Below are 24,454 nucleotides of genomic sequence, written 5' to 3' on the forward strand. Positions count from 1 at the left end.
CCTCCTTGGTTACAGATTGGGCTGCTGACTGCAAGGTCAGCAGTTCAGAAATACAAGCCACACCTGGACAGAAAAGCAGGGTTTCTACTCTTGTCTTGGGAACCCACCCGGGGCAGGTCCAACTGCTCCTAAAGGGTCGCTATAATCGGAATCCACTCGATGGCAGTCAGTGGGGTTTTAGGTTTGGGTTGCTGATGACAGTGATAACTCAGTGTCCATTTGCTGTGTTCCCACTTTGATTAAGCTGCAATTAATTTCTCTCTGATCATTAACCAAGTGTATAGATCATGTCCCCCTCCGGGGGAATGCATTAGAAAGTAGATTGCCTGCACTCCTCTGCAGCCAGCCCTCTCTGGCCTGCCTCGGTGTATGCCTGATGGAGGTCACCTTACTGAGCACAGAACAAGAGACATTGTCGAGTCTTGCCTTGACTGGCTTTGTATGAAGGTCCTGGACCAGTCTTGTAAGTTCTTCTATTGAATAAGGTACATGTCCTAGTCATGGTCCCTTTCCTGCTTCTGAAGTCCCACCTGTACCTGTGATGTATTGATCTGCCACCAGTCATGATCTGTGACATGCTTTTTGTTCTATGCCCTGTTATCCAGGGTCCAGGCTGTGAATCCTCAGGTGTTATTTTGACCTCGTGCTAGTGGTCTCCCTTATCCATCCGGTGTGTGTGTGTGTTTTGTTTTCTCTTACAGTTCAGTAAATCTCCTTAAATTATATTTGGCATAGGGGTAACTTTTGTACCCTAACACACAATTTGGATCCTAAATGACTCAAGATACAGTTCAACTTTGGGACAGCATCTTGACAGCCATACCTGCAGCTAAAGTGCGGCCCTGCAGCCCCTTGGCTTCTGTCCTGAATGGGCAAGTGTTACAAAGGTCTTTTAGTTCTGCAGAGAAGTGCCCACTCTGTCCCTTAGCCTCACAGACCTCTGTGTACGTTGGCAGATCTGGTTCCCCAGATAAATACTCAGATGTATACTACTTCATGTATTAACCTCCTGCCCAGAGGCACTCAGCTCTCTTGTTCCGTGCCTTGGGAATTGCACTGCTCTGTCTCAGTCTCTTGGTTCTGCTGCCAACATGTCTGTGTTGCTGCTTCTCCCCATCACTTCCTCTTTTGTGTCACAGCTCTCTGTCTTCTACATTGAAGAGTTTCAATGCAAGAATCTGAGATCCAAAAGCCCCTACTCCTGGCTCTCTGGCTCTCTCTCATTTTTTTTTTATGGTAGTGAGATCCCAATTTCTGTCTGAGAAATGCCTCAGTTAAACCTAACAGACGTCCAATGTGACTCATTTCCAGGTTGGGTTTTCAGGCAGTTTATTTGCATAGCCCCAAGTCTCAAGGGTAGCAATCTATTGTTTGGCAATTTTCACAATTCTCTTAAACCAAAAAAACCAAACTCATTGCCATCAAGTTAACAGTGACTCATAGCCAGCCTGTATGATAGGGTACAACTGCCCCATGTTGGTTTCCAAGACTGTCACTCTTCAGTGGACTAGAAAGCCATGTCACTCGTGAAAGAAGAAATCCCCAACTTACTTTCTAGGAGAAATTGGTGGTTTCCAACTGCTGACCTTGCTGTTAGAAGCCCAACAGTAACCACTATGCCACCAGATCTCCTTTTCCTCATTCACATTGTCAGATGACACACCCAACTAAATATTTGGAAGGAGTTAAGGGGCCATCGCAAGGAAGACGTAGAGGCAACTCATTGCATTGGGTTACTGCAAATAATGCTACAATAAAATGTTACTTGTCTTGGAGTTCAAAAGTGCACTCATTATGGGGGGACGTATACTTCTACATATATATACACATATATATGAATTTCAAAGTGTAATAGGTGATATATGTGTTTAATATGGAGCTGTGGTTTTAGACAAGTGTTAAGTGTTGGACTGCTAACCCATTAGCTGCCTGTAGTGGCTCTATAGTCTCGGAAACACTATAGAACCGTTCTTCTGTGTCCTATCGTTGCTTATATGTGTAACTCTACTTGATGGTGAGTTTTAAAGTGGTTCTAAAGTGATTGTACAATTTACAGCTCTAGAAAAACAGCATTCAGTTTTAAATAGTTCTTTATATAGCCCATTTCAGTCATCATAAAGGTTCATTAATTTGTCATTCTCCTTGAGAGTCACACAGTAAGGAATTGATATTTCATGTGCTTTGAGGTAGCGGTCCAGGTTTATTGTTTCTTATTTTTGACATGTGTATTTGATTACGCAATCTCTTTATTATAAAGTCATCTTTTATACATAGGTCTGAAAATTATGAGTTTTAGCTTTTATTGCTCATGGTATTAAGATGTTTTCTGTCACTCAATTAGGAGACCGTTAACAGTATTGGGGACTGTGTTAAGAAGACGGACAGGAACACTTACAGCATTTGGACCTAAACTACTCACATTGTATCCTCCCATCAGCCTGCAGATTTTCACCAACCAGCAGCTTAGAGGAAGAAGGAAGAAGTGCCTGGTTTGGGTATTATTATTTCTGGGATGTCCTCCTGAGAGGCTGAAATTCGTGAGCATCATTGGAGCTGATACAGAAAAGACAAACATAGAACATCCCAGTTCCTGGCAGTATTACAAGGACCAAAGAAAATGACCAAGACTCAGGTAATTCTGATGCATTTTTTCCTTTTCGGTATTACCTACTAGAAGTGTAGACGCCTGTGTAGTACTGATTCAGTTCACTGGAAAGTGGAAATTTGAAGTAGTATAAGTTAGAGATGAACTTTGACTCTGACTTCAACATAGGATGGAGAAGATTAGGAATATGTTGATCACAGGAATAACACTAAACTACTGACATTGAACATAATACATCACTAAGGATTCTTTGGATGATATTAGCTTTCAACTGATATTTCATTATTTTATGGCCAACCCATGAGAATCATTCAAATTTAACACTATGCTAAGTTTTTAAGGAGAAATAAGATCACTTCTTTAGGAGAGTCCATTATTCCATGGGTTTTTTTGTCTGAGTGAGTTTCCGTAATGTTTCTTTCTGAAGGTGGTGTTGAATAATATCCCAAACTGCAGCATTCTCATTAATGCCTCTGAAATGGGCCTTGTAGGAATACTAATTTTAAAATGGTTGATGGCTTCTCACTTCCTCTAATTAGAGATGTAGGAGAGCGAACCAACCATCAGCATCAACCCTGATTCATGTGAGGCAGAACTTAAACGTAAATCTACCCTCCAATGGTTTTCCAGTTCTGACAGCAGTTATCTTTACATAGTTCTCTCCTTCGCAGATCATTATTTTTTGCAGTGGCCACATAGAAATTACATGCCAGAATCACAGGCACAAGTTTTATTAAGTAGCAAAATGTAACTTGCTAACAGAATCAATAAGATAGACATTGGGATTCATGTTAAGGAAACATGTAGGCAGATTTGCTCTTCTTCAGAGCAGGCCTGTTCTCTGTGTCCCTCTCAGACATTGTGCCTTCTGAATAAAGGCTCATTTCTTGGTTCCATCTTTATCAGTTCATCTATATCAGCTCATTATTGAGATTGTCCTCTTGATCTTGTCGGCCTGTTCCTCGATCTTGGCTGGAAAGCTCTTTGTGGCTCTGTCACTGTGTCCCATGTGCCCTGGTCATTATCTTCATTGGTATAGATCTTGATCCATGAATATTACAGTTCATTTTGCAGGACCAGCAGTAGACCTTCCCTGTGAGGTAGAGCTTCAGGATGCTCCATGATTTGCCCTGCTGTATCTCACAAAACTAAATAGCCATCAAGTAAATAAATCCCTCTTCAAGATGTGGAAGCTGGTGAGTCCCAAATCCATAGGTCAGGTATCACTCTGGAGCAGTGGTTCTCAACCTTCCTAATGCCGCAACCTTTTAATACAGTTTCTCACGTCGTGACCCCAAATCATAAAATTATTTTTGTTATTACTTCATAAGTATAATTTTGCTACAGTTATGAATCATAATGTAAGCAGGATGTGTTTTCATTGTTACAAATTGACCGTAATTAAAGCATAGTGATTAATCACAAAACAATATGTAATTATATGTTGTGAAATATTTCTTTCTAATGACAAAAAATGAAATTTTGTTTTGAAGCATGTGTAGCATGGGTAATAGTCTTCACACCCGGTACTCATATGTGGGCGTATCTGCATGTGAGTGGACTTGCCTGAATAACGATAGAGGAGTGGTATCTTGGTTCCTAAGACCATTGGAAATATGTGTGTTCCAATGGTCTTTGGCGACCCCTGTGAAAGTGTCATTCGTCCCCCAAAGGGGTTAAGAGCCATAGATTGAGAACCGCTGTTCTGGAAACTTCTCATTGATGTGTTTGCTAAGGCTGATGAACCAGATCACCAGGACAACAGTACACTGCCTCACAAGGTGAAGTTGTTGAATCTGGTCCGATAATAGGTTGCAGAGGCTGAGGAACCCAAATGGGAAGGTCACACAGCAAGCTGTTGACTCATGGAGTGGAGGAAGCTCTCAAGTAAGTTCACACAGGCGGCTCGCAGTTGTCATTCAAAGAAATGGCTCATGAATTTCTGGAAGCTGCAAATCCCTAATCCATGGGTTCCTTCTGAACTGTGTGGCTGCAGGGGCTAACAAACCCAAATCAACAGCTCAGATGACAGGCTAATGCCTCACTGTCTCCTCTCAAACCCTGCCTGCAGGCAGTTCTCTCTCTCCCTCTTAATAAGATGGCTTCTTGGGCCAACCTAGCACCTTCCCTGCCTAGGCAAGATTAGGAAGGATCCAGAGATCCACCCAACAGAACTAGGAGGGGCCCCTTGGGGAGCATGTGGTGAAAGATGGCAAGTTCAAGAGGACCTTGTAATTAAAGTTAAGGTAATTCGGTCCAAAGGTGGCTGAGGAGAATTTGTCCTAAGGTTGTCAAGAGGAGCTTATCCTAAGTTGGCCTTTAAGAGCTTAGAAAGTTGTTCTGCACTCAGGAAGGGAGATTATGAACATTCTGATCTTGGTTCTGAGTTATGGCTTCTTTTTCCTGATCCCGAGTTGTACCTTGTTCATTAATAGACCACTTTTATCTATTGAGTGTTGTGTGACCACAGCAACAGATTATCAAACCCATAAGTGAGACAGAGTGGTGTGGAAGGACTGACTTTTTTTAGTGTTGACAAAAAATGTTGGAGAGGTGAGGTATGTTTGACCTCCGCCATCTGCCCTATTCCTGATACTTATTGCCACTGAAGGTACCGAGCCTCTTATAATGGTGATGCCGGTAGAAACCCTAATTCCATTTAATAACAAGCAGGTGTTTATCTACTTTGTGTGATTATAAAGCTGAGCTATTGCTAGAACATTCAGATAATGTCACTGGAGCTCAAAATTCTAATTTTATGAGTGGGTGCATTATTTTCGGACACTGGGGTCCCCAACACTCCAAAAGTGATCCTCAGGAGTGACATTGCAATTGTGGGAAATATTAAAAGACAGAGAGCAGACAGCCGGACACAGGGGCTCTCTTCCCATGTCAGGCCTGAGAGACTGAATATATTTTCCAATGGGTATATATAATGGAGCTTACAGACCTTTCCATAAGGCATTCGTGTCATGCAGTTAGCATGTACATAGTTAATGGGTCATATCTTAAGCGGGTAAGATTATAAACAAGCAAGATGCTGAGTTACCATCTTGACCTAGTGTTAGTTGACTTCAAACCGGCCCTGTGCCCTCTCCAGGGATTTCCTGCATTTATGTTGGGCTGGCTCTAGAGCCTGATTGTTCAGACCTACAGATAACTTTCAGGCATAATTAAGTAGCCAGGCACAGAAATGATTCATCTACTATGGGAGCTTCTTTACATCTGCTCCTTAATGTACAGCTAGCTATTGTTGGGGGCACATTATTTGACCTGGAGAATGTATATTTGAAAACATTTATTTCTCAGAACACTGGAGATCTTTCTAAAAATAGGCCTAGTTTTCTGGGCCTATGGTCGTGAATGTAGAAATAAGGTAAGTATATTGTCTACCACGTCCTCAGTTAATGACACATTATGGAATGAGCTACCACAATAGTTTTTATTACTGTTTTGCTTTCTTTACTGTAAGATATATTTTTAAAATCTTCAAATGTAAAATACTCTATTAAATAAACTCCCCTTACTACAGGAACCACTGACATTCAACGATGTGGCTGTGAAGTTCACCCGGGAGGAATGGCAGCTCCTGAACCCTGCTCAGAAAACCCTATATAAGGATGTGATGTTGGAGAACTATCACAACCTGGTTTCCATTGGTGAGAAGAATTCTCAAGTCATTGACCTCGTCACTGGCTTTTCCTGTCTTATGTGTTAAAAACTTTGCGGTGTTTGTGGTATTCTCAAAGAGGTAGATTCTCATTGCATTGTCTCATCCTAGGTTAGTGGGTTAGGTCTTCTGCCCTTGAGAGAACACTATTTACTTTGTTCCTTTGAACGTTATTTTCCTAGAAATACAAAAGTGCATGCTTTGCAAACTTTACGTTAATGTTGGTGTGTAGGATTCTGTAATTTCTCATAACAGGTTATCTACTTGTCACCCCAGAAGCTTTCTCTCAATTGGAACAAGAGAACTGTGTTTGGTATTAGAAGCAAACTATAGTGGAATTTTCTCAGATGCGTGGTCAAAATACCTTAAGGGGAATTGGCTGGGGTAGTTGATTGAACAGGGAGAAGGCCTCCTATCTATGATAGGGGTCCGAAAGTGCTACTTTGAATGTGAGAGTTCACTTGTCCAAGATGTTGAGAGAAGTACACCTGTAGCTCCAATGAGATTAGATTTCCATTTTCTTGTTTTATACTATTGTATGTTTGCTTCCATAATTTTCTTTAACATTCTGAAATTTTCCCTTCTTTTATGTTTCCACTTTACTATGAAAATCTTTCTTGCATACCTCTCCAAACAGAGAACTCTGAATTAGTAACTGTCCTCTGAATACAGCACATTCCTCCCCTACTGAGTCAGAATGGATTGCCATTTGCAGTATGCAGCACCGTCTTGGATCTTGAGCTCCCACCATAAACGGGTCTCCTTTGTGCTTCCTTAGCTTCCCCCCTTGGAGTTTCTTTAAAGGTTTTGGTGTCCATTTTCTCATTTGTTGCCCTGTTCCTTTAAACTTTTCTTCATGTAGATGATATCAGTTCTTTTTTTGTTTTCTTAGAGAGATGGTCAAATTGCCTTCTCTGCTGGAATTCTTTAACAGACATGTTTCTCCATATTTTATTCCTCTTGTTAAAACACATTTATGACTTCTGTTATTTTTAGGTATTTAAAATCGTCTTCCTAGCAAGAAAATTGTTATCAGCTTAGAACATACTTTAGCACCGTACCTTCAATATTTTTGTACCTGTAAGATTTTTATTTTAAGTTGTCTATACCTCTAGTAATTATCTAAGTGGAAAGGGCATTTTTACCATCGTGTATTCTTGCTTTTTTCATTACGCACATGTCTGATGTAGATCCCTTAGTATACAGTGTGCCTTCCTTAGGCCCACTACTTCTTAACAGGTCCAATACACGACAGATGACCGTTGCTGCTTGTAAAGAACATTTTTGCAAGATATTCCAATAGATTTTATTAGTTATTCAAACAATGCATAGTATATTCAATATTGCTCTCTTTTCTGTCTTTTGAGTAGCCTTTTGGTTTCCATATGGAAGTTGGCTTTCATGTCATCCCACATCCCATCTGGTTTCTGTCATTAGTCTTCAGTCAGTCTTTTATTCCCCAAGTTTATTCTTTACATAGTCTCTAAGCTTTGTGCTCTAGCTACTTTGGATAGCTTCTACTTGGATTTGAGCAATTTATGATCTGTTCCATAGTTAACCCATGGGCGTGTTTTGACTAATAAAGCGTCTCCACCATTTTTTTCTTTAGATGTGGTTGATTTGATTTTCATTTGTTCCATTCCGAAAGATCCATATGTGTAGTTTCCATTTCTGGTGTTTAATAAGGAATTTGCTATGAATTCATCAGTAGTCTCAAAATTTTATCAGTAAACTTGCGCGTCATCTCTATTACTAAGATCACATTTTCCAACTACTGATACTTTCCCCAAATTTTACATTCATCAGTGTACATGATTGTATGGTTGATCAATGTCAGGCTGAAAAATTCATGTAAATTGTGCAATATATTTTTTAAAATATTTTATTGGGAGCTCTTATAGATATCATAACTTCCAGTAGTTCAATTACATGGAGCAGTACTGTACAATTGCTACCACAGTACATTTTCTTCTTAAATTCCTGATGTCAGCTCTCCTTTAACCCCTCTCCCCTCAATTTCTTTATTGTGGAAAACAGAACCTGGATGAAAGTGTGAGCAGCCTTATCTCTACACTCCTGACCATAGGGCTTGGGAGACCAGTACTAGTGTTGGAAGAAAACTTCCACAAGCTCCAAAGCTTGAACTGCTAATGCACAATCTTCAGATAGAGTTTTCCCCAGAACTGTCCTCCAGTAAGATGTTAGTGTACAGCTGCTACAGGCGCCTGACTTCTTGCTACTCAGCTGAAAGATGCCTAGCTTTAAAAGCAATCAGGTTCCCTTTGTTGCTGTCACTCAAGGAATCAACTATCCCTTTGTCTCTTTAATGCCCCCTGGATTGGTCCTAAGGGACAGTTGTGTAATTGAAGGGCAGATATAAATGGACTTTGTATTCTTTCACCAGTTTATGTAAACTCAGGGCATGCAGCTCCCATCCCCACTCACCCCCCCCCCCACCCCACCCACACACACACAGGCAGACACCTACCTACCTAACAAGGTAGGCGGGATCTTTACCCTGGGGATCCCTGAAATAATTGGATGAGCAACTTAAGACCAGTGCTGAGGGTAGCTGGAGTAGAGTAACTGTCTCCTGAGCAGGGAGAACAATACCAACAACATGTCTGCTTTCGTAGTTAAAGCTGCTGGCAGATAGTAATTAGTCATATGCTTGTATGAAGTATCATTAAGGTAGCACTATAATGAGAGGGTATTGTGGGGATGATTTTTAATTGAGAGAATGTGACTGGGACTCTTCTCCAACTTACAAATCTGAATGCTTCTGCGTTTGCTTTAATTGGTGCACAAAACTAAATAACTCTTGTACTAAATGGTCTTGCTTGCAGGCATATGAATATTAGCCTACCACTGACAAAATTATACATCAGGGAAGATATTGCAGTGTTCTTTTGGATAATGAATGTGATACCAATCTTCTTGAATTTGTCAATCTCAGCCTTATAAACCACTTGATTATCTAGTTAAGAAGAGCTAGTACCAGTCTATTAAAGTTGAATAATACATATACTATCAATTTTTTACCATTCCGTTTTGTCTTGACAACTTGCAAATTTTTCATTATAATATTGCATTTATGCCATTTTCCAATTATTAGAGGATATTTGCAGCTATTTTTTTCTCATTTTCAGTTATGCCATGTCAAGCACTGAAGGTCCCCAAAGCTCTTCCTCCATCCACATCATTACTGTTGACTGTACTTTGAGGATTTAGTATTTCCTCAGTGTTATTTCATTGCCATCAAACCTGAGGGGTCCATGTTTGATCACCAGGTCTTCCTCGCAGTCCCTATTTCTGGAGATTCCACTAAGACCTGTGCACCATGGATGGCCCTGCTTGTCTTTGAAACACTGGGTGGCAGTGCTTCTGGCATCACAGCAACCTGCACGCCACCACAGGACAGCACTGTAAGATGAGTGCTGTGAGCTAGAATACAGGCTCCATAAACATAAAGAATGTGTTTCTGTTCCATAATCCTTTTCATATATACCTGTAAAAATGGTTTTCTCCCAAGTAGAATATTCAGCATGTTTCACATTCCCAATTTTGTCTAGTACTTAATTGTTTTTCAGTTAGATTGATGCAATGAATACATCTAACCTCTACCAACTGGAATTAGCAAGTCTTATCACTCCTGTGGTCTCTTGGTCTCATGTCTTCCTTCTGTTATGTTTGTTTTATGTATTCATGTACATCTTTAAGCAAATATCAAATCTGTGTCCATTTATCACTTTCATATCCAACCTGATTTCTATAATAACTATTTTTATCATTTGGATTGTTTACATGTTTGTATTTTGTTCAATGGGCAATAAACATTAAGCATAGTGTTTTATTTATATTCATATAAGAGGGTTGTCACTAAAGATCTACTTTGTATCAATGCGTATTTTAAGGGCTGTATTGTAAACCAATATGTTGAAAATAGTCAATGTTCTGTTCTGTTCTTTTATAGGAATCCAGGAAGATGATGATCATTTGCTTGAGCACTTACAATGTGAAAGATGCATGGACAGAATAGAACAATGCTATAAATTTAATACCTATTCTCAGCATAAAAATAATTTTCCTCCAAAGGAAGCTTACGAGATGTTTGAATTACATGAAAAAATTGTAAAATCAGATTTAATCATTCTAGAATTAAATCAGAACAGAAGCAACAAAATACAGAAGTCAGTTGTGCTCAGTGAAGATGAGAAAACTTTTCTCCACATTGAACAAGAGCAATTTTGTACTGAAAGAAAATTCGCTGAGTGTGAACCACCCAGGCTCATGAAGTCACAATGCATTCAGCATCAGGAGTTTGATGAACTCGAGAAACCACACGCAGGCGGTAAATGTGGGACAACCTCCATCGAGGACTCTGAATGCAGTCAGCGTGGGCAAAAACTCAAGAAAGTGTTCAAACTCAATGAGCATTATCAAAAAAGTCACAAAGGACAAAAGCTATATAAATGTTTGCAATGTGGGAAAACTTTCCACAGTGTGTCATACCTCAAGGGACATCAGGAATCTCATGTGGCAGGCATGTCCTATGTATGCAGTGAATATGGGAAAGGCTTCACCAGGAAGAGTGATCTCACTGCTCATCAGCAAACTTATACTGGAGAGAAGCCCCATGTATGTTGTGAATGTGGCAAAGGCTTTAACCAGAAGAGTTCTCTCACTTTTCATCGGCGAACTCATACTGGAGAGAAACCCCACATATGTGGTGAATGTGGAAAAGCTTTTATCAGGAAGTGTATGCTTACTGTTCATCAGCAAACTCATACTGGAGAGAAATCCCATGTATGTGGTCAATGTGGAAAAGCCTTTCTCAGGAAGGATGGTCTTACGGGTCATCAGCGAATTCATACTGGAGAGAAACCCCATGTATGTGGTGAATGTGGCAAAGGCTTTATCCAGAAGGCTTCTCTCACTGTTCATCAGCGAAATCATACTGGAGTGAAACCCCATGTATGTGGTGAATGTGGAAAAGCCTTTATCAGGAAGACTTTTCTCACTGTTCATCAGCGAACTCATACTGGAGAGAAACCCCATGTATGTGGTGAATGTGGAAAAGCTTTTATCAGAAAGAGTAAACTTACTGAGCATCAGCGAGCTCATACTGGAGAGAAATCCTTTGTATGTGGTCAATGTGGAAAAACCTTTCTCAGGAAGGATGGTCTCACTCTTCATCAGCGAACTCATACTGGAGAGAAACCCCATGTATGTGGTGAATGTGGAAAAGGCTTTATCCAGAAGACTGCTCTCACTGTTCATCAGCGAAGTCATACTGGAGAGAAACCCCATGTATGTGGTGAATGTGGAAAAGCCTTTACCTTGAAGTGTACTCTCACTGTTCATCAGCGAACTCATACTGGAGAGAAACCCCATGTATGTGGTGAATGTGGAAAAGGCTTTATCCAGAGGCCTTCTCTCACTGTTCATCAGCGAACTCATACTGGACAGAAACCACATAAATGTAGTGAATGTGGCAAAAGCTTCATTCGTAAAGGAAATCTCAAAACTCATATAAAAATTCACAGGAGAAAAACCCTATGTATGTAGTAAGTGTGGCAAAGGGTTTATCCAGAAGACTTCTCATACTGGTGAGAAATCCCATGTATGTAGTCAATGTGGAAAAGCCTTTCTCAGGAAGGATGGACTCACTGTTTATTGGCGAACTCATACTGGAGAGAAACCCCATATAAGTAGTGAATGTGGCAAAAACTTCATTCATGAAGGACATTTGAAAACTCATCTATAAATTCACTGGAGAAAAACCCTATGTAGGTGGTGAGTGTGGTAAAGCTTTCAGCCAGACGCAATGCCTTACAGCACATCAGAGATTTCACAAGGAAAGAAGCCCTTTGCTTGAATTAAATGGAACATCAAATGGAACATTTTATATGTGGACGTCAGATTTCATTAAACATGAGAAATTTTCAACAAGAAAACCTTTCATTGGTGTTAGTGTAATAAAGTTTTAAAAACAAAGGAAGAGGTGCTGGAGTTTTTCCTGAGCCAAGTGTGTGAATGGACAGTTGTGACTTACCACATGGGTACCCATGTTATGTGTTGCTGTCCCTCTACTGACATGGCCCACCATTTTGGGGGCAGATGACTTTCCAGACTTCCACAGAATGTATGCTCTTCCAGCTTTCAGTGCCTGAAAGAGAGCTGAACCTGGTGTTTTTGGATAACAGATGTACCAACCAGTAGAGTGCCCACCTAGTTGCCAGTTGTGCCTGCCGCACTTGCATGTTCTTTGTTACCTCCCCCTCCTGCCGGAGACAGCACAGAATTACCATAAAATAAAAATAAAGAAAAGAGAGGATGTGTGGGAACAATTCATCCTGAGGATGAATGGACCACAGTGAGCTTCAACCTCCACAACCCTGAGATAAGAAGAACTAGATGGTGTCCAGCTTCCACTGCTAATTACTCTAAAGGGATCACAAAAGAGGGTCCTGATTTGAGTGGGAGAAGAAAGTGGAACAAACCAAAATCATAAAATAGATCAGGCTTACTGATCTGATGTAGACTTGGAATCCCCAGATTATGTCCTCTGGTGACTCTTCACTCTTGGATCTGTACTCACTCCTCTGACTCAGATTTCAGCCCAACAATTTACAGGCTCAGAGGGGAAGAATTACATCTGAGAGGTATACACTCCTTAGAACAATCAACTATACTAAATCAAAAGGACAGCATTTGCTTATGGATAAGAACTTTTGAAAACAAGAAGGAATAGGAAAGAAGGATGAATAATATAAAAACACAAGGAGGGCTGAAGTGGGAAGAAGGTTGGTATGTCTCGGGAATTGCAATCAATGTATGAATGTGGCAACCACATACATGGGGTTTCTCTTCAATTTACTCTGTAAAGTTTTGAATCATAAAAAAGTTTTTTAAAAAATTGAAGAGCTCATGTCTCATCAATGCTTTCTTGTAGGATAGTTACCAGGTAGCTGTAATGAGTGTGTAACAAACTTTTATCTGTGTTTCTAAGTTTTCTTGGCGTAAATCTACAAAATGTAAAAGCCTTAAATTCAGTCAAGATGGGAAACTCTTCACTGGTAGTCATATGACATCACATACCAGTGATGTCACACAGAAGGAAGTTTCTGGCAATATAGTGACTTCGCAAATACCTCCTTGGTTTCTCTCTGTCAGTAAACTACATTAGGATTTTAACCTCTAAGTCCACTGCACTTGGAAAAAGTAGCAGAAAGGGCACAAGCTCAAGGAAGTATAATCTACAGACATAGCTATTTATGTAGATTTTGATATTGAGATATATACCACAGTAAAATACTGGTAAAAAAAAATCTGGCTCAAAGACAATAAAGATATTCCACAGGGTTTAGGCTGCTTTCTTTACTGAGGAAAGGGGAAGTATTTAAATCAGGCTATTCGGAAGGCTTGCTCTACCTGAACTTTGCACATACATTACGGTTACTGTAGTCAGAACAGAGTGGTACTGGCTTAATGACAGATATTCAGACCAATGTAAAAAAGCCAAAGACCCAGAAATAAAAACATCAGCATACAGGCAACTTATCTTTGATAAGGGACCCAAAAATATTAAATGGGAAGCAGATGCCATCTTCAATAAATGGTGCCAGAAAAAATGGATATCTACCTGCAGAAAAATGAAGCAAGACCCTTACCTCACTTTGTACTTTTTCTTTTGAATTCATGTTTTTTGAGAATTTGTTAATAATTATTTGTTTCCTAACACTAGTATTGGCATAGACAATATTTTTTAGGGTGTTCTAAGAGGAAATTATCGCACAATGTGCACTAGTGAGTATTCATTAGAATGAAAAAATTCAAGATATATCTGAGGGTGTGGACAAAATTTGAGACTCAACATGATCATTTTTTTACTGCATTAAATATTTCTAACTTTGACAACAAATGGCAGTAGGTAGTATCTGGATTGTAAACTGAGGTCTGAGCAATACATAGTGCTCTGAAATCTGCCTGGTGAAAGATAGACAAAACCCATTCCAATGAAAAGAAGGCATGGTCAGATGCATGAAGGTTCCCTAGACTCTATGCACAGTGGTCCCTGGAGATGTGCTGACAAGGTAGGGAAACCACAATTTCTGATAGTAAAGCCTCACTGCCTTCATTCCCTTGTCTCTGCTGAAACTGAGTTTGTGCTCACAATGACCTCCCATCACTGTGTATCTTGCACAGTAATACATGGCTGTGCTCTCAGGATTCACAGAGCTCAGTTTTTAAATAAACATGGTTCTGGACAGTGTCCCTGGTGATGCTGACTCAGTACTGGAGAGCTGGATTATACTTCGTGCCCCCCCATTCTCCCATATCCCAATCCACTCCAGACCCTTTCCTGGAGTCTGGTGGACTCATGTCACATGATAGCTGGTTAAAGAGAATCTAGAGACAGCACAAGTGAGAGACAGGGTCTGTGAGGGCCTCACTAGTCCAGGGCCTGACTCTTGTAACTGCACCTGGGCCTGTACAGCTGGGGATAGAGAGAAACCCAGTGAGTCATGTGCTCGGATGCTGCACTCCCAGACTTCATGTCTGACTCCCTGAACCACTCACCTCCCTGAGTTGCCAGAAAGAGGAAAACCCACACATGCTTCTTGTTCATGTGGATAAGATCCGTGACACCCAGAAAATGCTCTCCTGGTGAGAAGGAATATGAATTTAAGTCCATGCGTGCTGTGGTTTCATTTGGGTTCTAGTCAGGCATTTGCGTGTGGGAGGTGAATGGTATGTAAAAGTAGAAAGGGCTGAATGGGGCCCCTGCCTCTGGCACTCACACTCGAAAAGCGATGCTGGTGGAGTCCTTGGGAGAACACAGCCCTCTCTGAGATCTTCACTCTACCAGTCATGCGGACAGCTGTGCAGATTTTAAGTTGAATGTAGCTTTACATCCATTACCATCAGAAGTACACAGATGATCTGGTGAAATTAAAGACAGTCTCTATCCTTACCAAGCAATGGAATCAAGACTAAGCCTACCTGAATCTTGTCATTCCTTTGACCATGTAGGGAAACAAGTATATGTCATCCCTAAAACTCCTTTCCCCTATAACGTTCCAGAATATTTGGGAAGGGATAAAAGACACTTTGTTATATTCTATATTTAATATTGGAATAAAAGTGTTTCCTAACAAGTTTATTTGTGGGGTTACAGGAACCCACAGAAATCACAAGAAGGTTGTTTTTCTTCCCATGGATTAGTACCCTATGTGGGTGATGGGTATTCTGAGCCCCCTGCTGACAGCAACCCATCACATACAGAAGAGGTGTTTCCTGGGCTTACACTGTCTTCCAACTTCTGTGGGGCACACAGTAACATTTTCTCTGGTCATAAGCATTCAGACGATTGGTCAGGAGTGTTACCTGGAGTTGTCTCTGCAGATTTCCAAACATGGGGAGTGGAGCTTCCATAGTGGTCAGCACAGCAGCTCTAACTGCAGTCTGTATCCAGGCTCCTGTGGGGCCTTAGCACCCCTGCAAGTCAACTTTCTCCCTGAGGTTATTATTTTTTAAACATTTTATTAGGGGCTCATATAATTCTTATAATCCATACATATAAATACATCAATTGTATAAAGCACATCTGTACATTCTTCACCCTAATCATTTTCAAAGCATTTGCTCTCCATTTAAGCCCTTTGCATCAGGTCTTTTTTTTCCCCCCTCCCTCCCTGCTCCCGCCTCCCTCAGGAGCCCTTAATAATTTATAGATTATTATTTTGTGATATCTTGCCCTATCCGGCGTCTCCCTTCACCTCCTTTTCTGTTGTCCGTCCCCCAGGGAGGAGGTCACATGTAGATCCTTGTAATCGGTCCCCCCTTTCCAACCCACTCACCCTCTACACTCCCAGTATCACCCCTCACACCCCTGGTCCTTAAGGTATCATCCACCCTGGATTCCCTGTGCCTCCAGCTCCTATATGCACCAGTGTACAACCTCTGCTCTATCCAGACTTGCAAGGTAGAATTGGGATCATGGTAGTTGGGGGGAGGAAGCATTTAAGAACTGGGGGAAAGATGTATTCTTCATTGGTGCTACATCGCACCCTGACTGACCCATCTCACCTAGACCCGTCTGTGAGGGGATCACCAGTGGCCGACATAAGGGCTTTGGGTCTCCACTCTGCACTTCTCCCTTCATTCACTATGGTAAGATTTTTTCTTTTTATGATGCCTTATACCTGATCCCTTTTGACACCTCGTGATTGCACGGACTGGTGTGCTTCTTCCATGTGGGCTTTGTTGCTTCTGAGCTAGATGGCCGCTTGTTCACCTTCAAGCCGTTAAGACCCCAGACACTATCTCTTTTGAAAGCTGGGCACCATCAGTTTCCTTAACCGTATTTACTTGTTCACCCATTTTGGCTTCAGCAGTTGTGTCGGGAGGGTGAGCACCATAGAATGCCAATTTAGTAGAATGAAGTATTCATGCATTGAGGAAGTGCTTGAGTAGAGGCCCAAGGTCCTTCCGCCACCTTAATACTAAAACTATAAATATAGACACATAGATCTATTTCCCCATCCTTGAGGTTATTTTTATCTCTGATCCCTCAGTGTGAAAATCTTTAGAGGTAGAGAGTGCTACAAGTTGCAAACACTGTGAGTTGGATACAGTGAAAGGAAGTATGATCTACAGACATAGCTATTTATGTAGATTTTGATATTGAGATATATACCACAATAAAATACTGGTAAAAAAATCTGGCTCAAAGAGATATTCTACAGGATTTAGGCTGCATTCTTTAGAGAGTAACGGGGAAGTATTTAAATCAGGCTTCTATTCAAAATAATTGAAACAGGAAAATTTTAGTTAATTATTCGACGTTATGGGGAAACCTGCTAGGCAGACTATTTTGGGGGTGGTTTTCTGTTATGTTTGATAGGAAATTTTGCAGGTGTTTGTAATTGTTGAAAACGGTAATCTAATGCCACTGAACTACACTTGAGAAGAATGTTGCAAATAATATTTTGTTTCATGTTTCATGAGAAAAATACGTTTAAATACATGACAGAATGTTTTGCACACATAGCTGGAAACTCATGGAAATTCTTGCCAGTCCAACATTTCTAAAACTTTAAAATATTGAACAGGAAAAGGGATTATGATATAAACCAATAACTGAATTTACAAGAAAAAAATTCATAATGAAATCGTCTGTTTATTATTTTATTGTTTGTTTTTTGCCCAAAGCATTTTATTGTTAGCTGTGGTCATCATATAATTTGTCAATTTGACACAATTAAGAGTGAAGGGGTGGAGTCTAGTCAGTTAATCAGATCATAGCCAATGTGGCCTCTGTGTTGGCATGGCCTTCTGAGGATTCTGGGAACTTCTGCATTCCTCCTTGGATGTCGGAGTCTCTTTCTCTGTCCCTGTTTCTCTCTGTTCTCTCCCTGGGAGACATTGCAGCTTACAAGATACATAGAAGTATGCTAATGCCCTGAGCTGGAGAAACCATGTGGACCCATGCCAGCACTTAGATGCTTGCAATGCCACCGGATCCAGAAGACTTCCCACCCACTGGCCTGTGCTTTTCCTGCATTTGGCATCATTGCATGTGTTTTGTGAGTCTGAAGAAGACTTTAAAAATAGGTATCGGACACATGGTCTAAGATTGGACTTAAGGACTTGATCTGGGCTGGGATGTTTTCTCAATATTTGATTTCTCTTGTATATAAAGCTATTTCTCAAGGAAACGAGTGTCTATGAATTTGCTTCTCTAGTCTACCCAGAGTAACACAGATGCCGTAGCATTCCACAGTTCAATCACATCAAGCAGTATTTTCTGATTGCTACCACAATCAGTATGAAAACATCCTCTTCTTTCTTGAACTCTTTAATATCGGTGCCCTTTTACCCCACCCGCTACCCCACTGTACCTCCAAGAAACCCTTGTTTGTCTTGCTGCCTCTATACGTTCATTCTGGGTTCATATACTGTTAAACAGAAAAACACATAACAAAACTCAAGAGTATTACCCCCAGTTGAAAAATTCATCTAAGATGAACCCCAATAGGAATTGGAAGTTGAGGAAGAAGGCAGTCCAAGTGTAGTCTTCTGTCCTTCCCTGGAGTCCAGGACTGAGCCAGATGTGTTTAGGATCAATTATGTCAGTCTGGCTCCTGGAAGGTGGTGACCTTGCTGGATAACTGCCTTTCCAGGGCTTCTGTGTTCAAACATACTCTTTAGGTCTGGCGTCCTACAGCCTGCCCCTTGTACCTTTGACTGAACACATGCTAACATTCCCCAAACTGATTGTTAAACATATTACAAGGAATACAGACGACAACGACAAAACTAACTCCCTGCCTTCCAGTAGATTCTCCCCATAACACAGCCCTATTTTGTCATCTTTGCTGGTGAGGAGGGAACACTGTTCTTTTAGCAGCACAAATGAGGGATGCTTATAAACCACGATCCCTGCACTGGCCGCAAAATGAGACCGCTGATTGTGGGGAGTGGGACCTGATGATGAGCCGGCTCCATCTCTTCTCTGTGTGAGCAAAGTACTGTTGCAATGTCTGTGGGTAAACTGCTTTTGCTGGTGACCACAGACAATGGTTTAACAGAATTATGCTGTTAAGTTGACCTTACACTGCAATAGAGGGGAATACTGTTGGAAGGAAGAATGAGGCTATTTTTATACATCTACCTTTCAATTGAAGCACAGCAAGTGAAAAAATGTATTTAAAAGGAAAACTAAGTATTGGATCGCCCCTGTGTACAGCTTACTGCTGTGGGATCGCCAAATTTGCGGATAGGTAGCTGGGTTGGGAGACTGGGATATAATACCGGGTGTCCTTTAAACTGGTTTACCCACAGAGAGCACAGCTGTGCTCTCAGTCATGCCGTCCCAGTTCAGAGCACCTTCCTGTGCTTTGCTTCCCTTGCAGGTGCAACTCCCGGCCGAGCTGTTGATACTTCAGGAGCATCCCACAGAAGCCTGTAGAGGCATCTGGAGGCTTGATGCTGAACCACAAGGTCCGCAGAGGGAGGAGAGCTCCCACTGGTGATAATTCCTAGCTATGCCCAGCTCCCTCCTGCAGATGATTAGATCAGGCTACCTGGAGAGAGGCTCAGCACTGGGGAAACAGGAGTGCTTGGAATCTGCCAGGAGCTGGGCTAGGTGTCAGTGGAGGTGTTTCTATTTTGTTTTGAGAAAGGAATCACAAAACTTCTCACCCTGCTAGTAGAAATGGGACCTGGCACCTCCAGGTTTCCCAGCAGTTTTCCTGCTACAGGCCAGGTACCTTTCAGAACTGGTGCCCAGACTCTAGCATGATCCACTTCTGAATGTACACCCCTCCTTCCCGAGCCATCCACTGTACTAGAAAATTGAAACCCCAGGACCACGCGTAAACAGCGGATAATTCTGAGCTGTATAGGAAATCACTGTTATAAGCAAAAATAAAAGTGTACTCTTCTAAAAATAATACAGAGAGTCCATAAGGGACTCTAGTAGACTGTTTATACTCCTTCTTTGCCCCAAACCACAATAACCTCTGGAAATGCAGACCAGTATCTATCATGAATATAGATGCAAAAAATCCTCAACAAAGTCCTGGCTAATAGAATCCAACAGCATATGATTTTTTGTTAAGACCAATATTCTCAGGCCAATGAATCAGGATAAAACCCAGCAATAAAAACATCCACATACAATTGATTTTTACAATGGCCCAAAAGACATTAAATGGGAAGCAGGTGCCTCCTCAACAAATGGTGCTGGAAAATCCGGATATCCACCTGCCAAAGAATGAAATGAAATATCCCATTCCATGCACCAAAACAAATTCCAGGTGGATTAAAGACCTATATGTAAAATCCAGAGCTAGCAGGATCATCAGAAGATCGGGTCATTGCTAGGAGGCCTAGTTCAGGGACTACATGGGCTGGCAGAATTAGCAAAAGAAACATACTCCATAAAAGGTAAAATAGATGAGTGGGACCTATGGAAAAAAACACTTGTGTAAATCAAAAGAGTTTATTTATTAAACGAGTAAAAAGAGAGCCCACAGGCCGGAAGAAGGTATTTAGTAATGACACATCAGATAAAAGAGTAATTACTGAGATCCACAGAATTTTACAAGCTTATAGCAAGGAAAAAACAAACTTTTGATAAGATGGGAAAAAGACCTGAACAAACAATTCACACAAGATGACACTTAAATGGCTAATAAACACATGTGGAAATGTTCCAGGTCATTAGTCATCCAGGAATTGGAAATCAACACAACAATGTGATACCAACTAAAGCCCAGTACTGTATCCCAATTTAAAAACAAAGCAAAACAACAATAAAAGGTGGACAGGGTCTGGTGGGATAGGGACTCTTGCACACTGCTAGTAGACATGTAAATCTGTACAGCCACTATGGAAGGAGATACGGTGATACCTAAAACATGGAAATTGAACTACCATCTGACTCACCAATACCATTACTGGGCATATACCCCAAAGAAATAAGGAAGCGATGACGAACAGTCATGTGTTCCCCCATGATCATTGCAGCACAGTTCACAATAGCACGAAGCTGGAAACGGCCTAAATTCCCATCAAGAGAAGAGTGGATACATTTTTTAAAAACTCTGATACACACAATTAAGTAATATGAATCCCTAAAAAGCAGCATTGAAACACCTCAACTCGTGGAGGGCTCTGGAAGAGATTAGGCTGAGTGAAGTTAGTCAAGCACAAAAGGACAAATGCTATCTAAGTCCACTGCACTTGGGAAAAGTGGCAGAAAGGGCACAAGCTCAATTTTGCAGGCCATCTGGTCTTCTGGCTGGGAGCTAGATCGGCTGGGAAAGAGCTGGACCAGGCAATGAACCACAAATCCTCTGGTCAAGGTAAGTATAGTGGAGGTCATTTGGCCAGAGGGCACTTCCTGATAGCTGGGATCCATTGGTGGGGGGAAAGAGGGCAGGATGCTGAGTGATAGCAATATGGATCTGGGGTGAGGTCCCCTGGAGAGGGTGGTGGCCCTCTCAAAGGGGTGAGGCTTAGTGATGATAGGGAGTGGACAGCACTGAAGAGGGGAGATGGAACAGTCAATTTTGGGTGAACATAAGTGCTTGTCTGTTGGGGTGTGGGAAAGGAGAGCTGACAGCCAAGTGGGGGAAGGAGGGACTGCAGGTGCTCTTGGGATCAACAGGTAGGGAGGGTATTTCATGACTTGCACTCAGAGAGCAGAGCTGACTTAGGGCTCTGGGGTTACCTGGGAAGCCAGGCCAGATGTCACAGAACAGTGGACATCGAATCTTGACTCTCAGAGTACAAGTCATGCTGCAGAGCTGCATCTGTGAGATCCCCAAATGGGAAATCCACTGGGGGAACTGGATTCTACCCCAGACTCTCTAACCTGAGGATTTAAGCAGGAAAACACATGGTGTCTGGGGTTGAAGAAAACAGCTGTACCAAGAGCTGTGTACTATTGGTTGTCAAACAAGTCTTGGTACAGCGAGTGTGCTGTGTTAAGACGTATTATCCTGGCAACCCTGTGATGGCTGTCCTGTTGCAGTCTGCTTATACTCATCTACATTAGACTGTGTCTCAGAGGTGTGCCGCCATTGGGGCTCACCGTCTTGAAGCAGTGTAATTTGTTTTATTATTTTTCAGAAAGTGAAACCTAGGGATGTTGAGCCCACAGAGAAAGAAAGTATAACAAGGGTTTAGGGTGGGTGCTTGAAGAGTGGAGGAGACAAAAGGGAGATGATTTCCAGAAGTCTAGGAAGGAACCCTATCATTTGGAAAACATGTATGAGTATGCAAGAAATTGCACAGTTTCGATAGAATTGAAACTGTATGACCTATACAGTGGTTCCCAAGTTAAATCATTTTAATTTTATCAAATAAAAGGAAATAAAGGAATAGATCAAGGAATGGGTTTGGAGCTTGCACTAAATCCTAGCCCCAATTTAAGAACAATCAGTTCTTACATCATGGCCCTGCTTGATCCTCGGCTTAATGAAATGATCACTTGATATAAGGGTGCTACAGCAAAGTGTTGAAGAAACCAGATGGTCCCTGACTATCAATCAGAACAGTGTCTGAGGTCTTAAAAGCTTGCATTCAAACAAGCAGCCATCGAAGCAAGGAGTCCGCTAACTCCACACTGAGAAAGCACAGCAGCTCATGTGACCCAAAGATGGCAATTACAAACCATCAGTACAGTGAGGAGAAAAGCATGAGAGCACAAATTGTGAACACCCAATTTGGGGAGGCCTTTGGGGATGGTGAGAGCCCCAAACCCATCTGCAGAGCATCTGGTCAGACGGATCCACTGGCAGATGGCTCTAGTCACAGAAAAGAGTCTCCATCAACCTTACTATCAGACAGAGACCATGGTCATCCTGATTATGCAAGGTTGAATTCAACACTCGGCCAGGGGACCACCAAACAGATGAGACTTGACTTGGTTCTGAGCGCAAGCAATTCTTACTGGTTCTATGACAGAAACCTCTTCCCTGGCTTTTTGAATATTTTTGGTGGTCTTTTCCTTCTTACACATTTGCCTTTATACTATTATGTTTTTACCCTTACCCCCTTAGCGAATTTTTGTTTGTTTTTGTTCGGTCTTCCCGCAGTGATGTACAGGTAGAGCAGATGCATATTGATAGTAACGTCTATAAGGGTCTATCGGAATAGGTAGGGGGAGATCGGGAGGGAAACAGGATTTGGGGAGTAACTAATGAAGATGGGAGGGGGGAGGGAGCACTAGGACAGATTGTGATTGTATAAATCTTCTTGGAGACAATTTACCTATGGCAGGGCAGGGGGGCGATGCTCTATAATTGATGTGGGGCCGATTGTAAAATTCTCCGTGACAGGATTGAGTAAATAAACTATAAAATAAACAACACAAACCATTAACATCTTAATAAAGATATTATAAATGATATCATAAGTGATGTCACAGATGAAAGGGCATAATTAAAATAAGAATGCCATGAAGAAAATTCTGTGGAGACCAAGGTAATGGAAAAATAGAACAATTCCTGATAATAATAAATATGGTTAAACAAAATACAGAACACACAGAAAACAAACTACTGGAGAAACGCAACCAAAATAAGATACAAATTGGAGACACAATTTCCATAACCCACTGGCACCAAGTGAACCCACATTCACAGTGACCCTCTAGGACCGAGGAGACTGCTCCTTAGGGTTGTTTCAGCTGCCAGAGATCTTTTTCCTTCATTGAGAAATTGACACATTTTACTATGAAATATGTATTAGATAATCAATTTTAGACTCCCCTTTGAATGTGCAACTGTGTTTTATAAAAGTAATTTTTAAATATGTTCAAAATAAAAATGTTCTGAAACATTTATCAACTAAGATCCTTTAATATTGTCTTAAAAACATTTTATGATCTATTTCAGACATCATACTATTCTATAATTCAGTCCTATTAAGCAGTGTTGTACAATCACTACCACAATCCATTTCAAAACATTGTCTTCCTTCTTGAAATCCTTTATGTTAACTTCCCTTTACCTGCCACATCCCCTGCCATAGCCCTCAGAACCCTAATTCTAATTGTCTCTGTAGATTCACCCATCCTGGGGTTTAAAAATTTTGAAAAATACCTAACCAGGATTCAAAAAGATTACCAACAATGACAAAATACAAGAGCAATAAACGTGTATCTGGAAAAATAACCCACAGAAAATATTGAAAACCAAACCAAGCACAAAGGGTATCAAAAGGGAGATCAAATGATAAAGTTTTAATCATTGAAGTCAGATTTGCCATTTTAATTTACTTAAGTCCTTTCTCCAATGCTCTCAATCTGAGCACCAGGTTATTCCCATTCCTCAATTATGGTTCGAGGGAAATTCCAGAGGCTTATAACCGGTGTAAATTCTGAGTGTTTTGAGTTTTTCCTGTAAGTGTGTTTTGAGTTTTCAGTGTCACCCACAGCTTTCTGCACACCATAATCTCACAATTTACGCCCTGATACTATCCCCCCTTTTGGATTTTAATGATACAATTTACAATTCCGGCACATCTTTTTAGAGCCTTAACGCTCTCTCTTGGATTGGCTGGTGATTTTGAACTGCTGATCTTGTACTTGGCATTCCAATGTGAAATCCAATGTTGTATCAGGGAGAGTATATTTGTCTACCATGTTTATTACTTATTTA

General features: G+C 41.1%; 1 pseudogene; it reads left to right on the forward strand.

The window, feature by feature from the left end:
• The first annotated feature begins 2,443 nt into the window (after positions 1-2,443).
• The window catches only part of LOC142443207 (uncharacterized), a 50,236-nt pseudogene continuing 28,225 nt past the window's right edge, over positions 2,444-24,454 (forward strand).

The sequence above is a fragment of the Tenrec ecaudatus genome, chromosome 3 (assembly GCF_050624435.1).
Source record: "Tenrec ecaudatus isolate mTenEca1 chromosome 3, mTenEca1.hap1, whole genome shotgun sequence".
NCBI lineage: Eukaryota > Metazoa > Chordata > Mammalia > Afrosoricida > Tenrecidae > Tenrec > Tenrec ecaudatus.